Source organism: Pinus tabuliformis, chromosome Q (genome assembly GCF_031772625.1).
Source record: "Pinus tabuliformis cultivar Carrire ecotype Pingquan chromosome Q, CPIR1, whole genome shotgun sequence".
In the NCBI taxonomy this organism is placed as follows: Eukaryota; Viridiplantae; Streptophyta; class Pinopsida; order Pinales; family Pinaceae; genus Pinus; species Pinus tabuliformis.
In genome coordinates this window covers 350,983,908-350,988,678 of record NC_142296.1, presented here as the reverse complement: position 1 = coordinate 350,988,678, position 4,771 = coordinate 350,983,908, and positions in this window count along the sequence as shown.

Sequence of the window (4,771 nt, the reverse complement as noted above, 5' to 3'; positions counted from 1 at the left end):
CCCCACATCCATAAAGCATCTGCGAGGATTTCTTGGGTTGACAGGGTATTATCGCAAGTTTGTTAAGAATTATGGGAGAATAGCAGCACCTCTAACAACATTATTGAAGAAAGATGCATTTTCATGGACTCCGAAAGCAACAAAGGCCTTTGAACATCTTAAAGAGGCAATGTGCCAAGCACCGGTCTTAGCTACACCGGACTTCACAAAAACCTTTATTGTGGAATGTGATGCTTCAGGAAATGGAATTGGTTTTGTTCTAATGCAAGATGAAAGACCCATTGCTTTTGAAAGTCGTCCAATCAAGGGAAAGTTTTTAAGCAAAGCTATTTATGAGAAGGAAATGTTGGCAATACTCCATGCACTTAAGAAATGGCGACCCTACCTAATGGGAAGACACTTCAAGGTAAAAACAGATCATGATAGCCTTAAATACTTTTTAGAACAAAGATTATCCTCTGAAGAGCAACAAAAGTGGGTCACAAAGATGTTGGGTTATGACTTTGAAATCATCTACAAAAAAGGGAAGCAAAATGTGGTGGCAGATGCACTCTCAAGAAAGGATGAGGATGTGGAAGCATTGTTGTGCGCCATTTCTATTATCCAACCAGATTGGATAAACGAAGCAAGGGAGGAATGGAAGAATGATGAAGAAGTGTGGGCACTTATTCGAAAGCTACAACAAGATTCCAGTATGTCTGATACATTTAGCTGGCAAAATGATTCATTATGGTACAAAGATCGCTTATACCTCTGTAAGAATTCCCAGCTAAAACAAAAGATTCTTATGGAATTGCACACTTCTCCCTTAGGAGGGCACTCAGGATTTTTAAAAACTTACCACAGGGTTAAGAAGGAATTTTTTGGGATGGCCTTAAATCAGATATTCAAAAGTTTGTGGCGGAATGTTTGGTTTGCCAACAAAATAAAGTTGAAACAATTAAGACACTGGGTCTATTACAACCTTTATCCATTCCAAGCCAACGTTGGGAGGAGGTTTCAATGGATTTTATCACAGGTTTACCCAAGTCTGAGGGAAAGAGTGTCATCATGGTGGTAGTTGACAGACTTACCAAGTATGCACACTTTTGTGCATTATCACATCCATTTAAAGCCAGTACAGTTTCTACTGCATTTATGGAAACAATTCAAAAGCTACATGGAAACCCAAAGATTATTGTAAGTGACAGAGATCCCATTTTCACTGGAAATTTTTGGACAGAATTATTTTCTTGTCTTGGTACTCAGTTAGCTCATAGCTCATCTTATCATCCTCAATCTGATGGGCAAACTGAGATAGTAAACAAATGTTTGGAAGGATATCTTCGTTGCTTTGTATCTGATAAACAGACACAATGGGTCAAATGGTTGCCTCTGGCTGAATGGTGGTATAACACTTCCTTCCATACAGCAACAAAAATGACCCCATTTATGGCACTTTATGGGTATCAACCACCATCCATCACATCATATTTAAGAGAAAATTCTAAGGTTCAGGCAGTGGAACATCACATCAAACATCAACAACAAGTCCTCCAACTCTTAAAGGATAACCTCGTGTTGGCACAAAATAGAATGAAACAACAGGCAAATCAACATCGCAGTGAAAGAAGTTTTGATGTAGGTGATTGGGTATTCCTACAGCTACAACCATATAAGCAAATGTCCCTAAAGCAAGCTAAGAAGGATAATAAATTATCACCAAAGTATTATGGTCCGTACAAGGTGTTGCAAAAGATTGGTACTATGGCATACAAATTGGAGCTTCCTGCAGCTTCTCGATTGCACCTAGTTTTCCATGTTTCATGTTTAAAGAAGGTTATAGGTGACAAGATCCCAGTTCAAACAATATTGCCAGAACTTGACGAGGAAGGAAAAACTATATTGGAACCGGAAGTAGTAATAGAAACAAGAACTCGACAACTACGAAATCGATCAATTTCAGAGTATCTTATCAAGTGGAAGAACTTATCCACTGAAGATTCCACATGGGAGGATGAGAATTTTATGCAGAAGTATCCAAAACTACTCAAGCATTCAGGACAACACTTTTTTAAAGGAGAGGGGCATGTTGGGTCCCTATAATACTAGTGATTACCCCATTACTATTGTGGTTATACCCCTTATTTATATTGTTGTGCCCCTATTACCCCCATGTTGTTATTTCTGTGCCCGATAGAATCCCTCTATTGTTATTTTTGTGGCTTTATATTATTATTGTTAGGTCAGCTGGATTATATTGTGACTCCTTAGACTCCTATATATAGAAAGGAGGTTTTGTCAGTTGTATCATCCAATAATTATTCATTTATGTAATGTAAAGGAGGTTGCCCCCTCGAAGAGGCTGAATTCTAAGGCGTTGATCTATCTTTTCTATCTTTTCTTGAGCTGGTTTCATAACAGAGAAACAACCAGTTCTTCCTTTTATATTATCTAGCAAAATGAAGAGGTACAACCTACAACAAATCCGTTGTAATTTCCTGGTCACTCTCGCACAGTCTCCTCTCTCTTTCTCACTTAGAATACACACATACACAACCGCAATACAATTCCCTCATGTATAGCAAGGGGCTTCCTTCTAGGGAAAAAACCCCTAAATTAAAAATAATTTCTACCGTCATATCATTCGCCCAATAAACTACTTAGGTTGACTACAAAATTACAATATTTTACAAGGAAATTTTATATCTATTTTTAGCTTCAAGGGCGTTGCCGCCTAACCCCCAGTGGCCCCCTGACCACCATGGGTGGAACAAGTCCCCCCTACATGTAGTGGTGTATAATCTTCATGGGGTATACATCTGGTTGAAACAAAGACCTTTGAATTAGGAGGATAATCAGGTTCCACACGCAACAATCTCCCACTTGGAGACTTGTTATAGCAACTCCACCGCTGCTTCATTTACTAAACAATGACTCCACTTTGGACCTGGTTCTTTTTCCTCTTCATAATCATACTTGAAAACCAATTGAGACTGAGAAGAATCTCAATTTCTCCCTTGTTACAAATTTTGTTAACATATATACAGGATTTTCGCTGCTGTGTATCTTCTCCAGCTTCAATTATCCATCTTCCAACACTGATCGTATGAAATAGTACTTGATTTGTATATGTTTAGCCTTGGAATGAAATGATGAGTTCTTTGCAAGATGAATGGAACTTTGGTTGTCGGTGTATAACCTACTCATCTCTTGCTTCTTACCCAATTCATCCATAAATCTTTGTAAGCAAATCGTTTATTGACTAACCTCTATTCTAGAAACATACTCTGCTTCCATTGTTGAAAGTGAAACAACACTATGCATCTTTGAAACACAACTGACAATTTTTTGACCTATAGTAAGCATATACCCTATGGTTCTCCTCATGTTATCTCTATCACCTGCCATATTTGCATCAACATATCCCTGTATAGAAATGTTTGATTGCCAAAGCATAATGCTTTATTTTGGGTCCCTCTCAAATACCTAGGAATCCACTTCACTATCGTTCAATGTTATTTTCTTAGATTGTTCATGCACTTGCTTACAACTCCCACTGCATGTGCAATATGAGGTCTTGTGTAGACCATTGCATACATTAAACTTCCAACTGTTGATGCATATGTAACTTTAGACATATAATCCATGTCTTTCTTATTCTTGGGATACACATCCTTACTTAGTTTGAACTAGCTAGCCAAAGGTGTACTAACTCATTTTTCATTCTGTATATTAAATATTTCCAACATCATTAATATCTACTCACTTTGAGGCAATGTTAATTTGCAATTTTCTTGCCTCTTGTTATTCTCATACCAAGGATTTGTTTTGTGATACCCAAATCCTTCATTCCAAATGAATTTGCCAATTTTCCTTTGAGCACATTTATCTTCTGCATGTTAGACTGTGCAATAAGCATGGCATCTACATACAATAACGATATAATATAGCTGCCATCATTTTTCCTTTTGAGATAAACACAATGATCTAAGTGAAATCTAGTATAGCCTTGTTCATACATAAACTATCAAATTATAGATACCACTACCTTGGAGCCTTTTTTATGCCATACAATGTCTTCTTCAACTTGCACAGTAGTTTCTCTTTCCCTTTGACCTCATACCCTTTTGGCTTTTATATATATATATATCTCTTCCTCAAAATCCCCAAGGAGAAAAGTTCTATTTACATCTAAGTGCTGAGCAAGAAAACCTTCTGCTACTACTAGACTTAAAATAGTTCTAATTGAAGTCATTTTAACAATGGGAGAAAATATTTCATCAAATTCTATACCTTTCTTCTGTGCAAACCATTTCACAACAAGTCTAGCCTTGTACCTCTTTCTACCTCCATGTTCTTCATTCAACCTGTAAACCTATTTATGCTGAGAAGTTATTTTAATTGCTAGTAACTTGACTAAGTCCCATGTCTAGTTATGTAACAAGGAGTTCATCTCTTCTTTCATGGCTAGCTCCCACTTCTTCCTCATTTCTACCAACATTTCGTCTTCATAACATTCTCGTTCACCAAAATCAGTCAATAATACATAACACAATGAATGTGAGTATCGTTCAGGGGGTCTACTTACCCTTGTAGATCTTCTAACACCTCTTTCAAGTGTTTGAGGTTCCTGTTTCTGTTGTGGTTGTGGTTGTTTCTCATTATGATTTTCAGACACCTTTACTTTTTATGTGATCTCATCAAGCAATGTGTATTCTCTGTTTTCATTTTCCTGATCCTTTTACCTGTCCATTCCTCCTCTACAATAACACCATCCAAGGAACGTTAA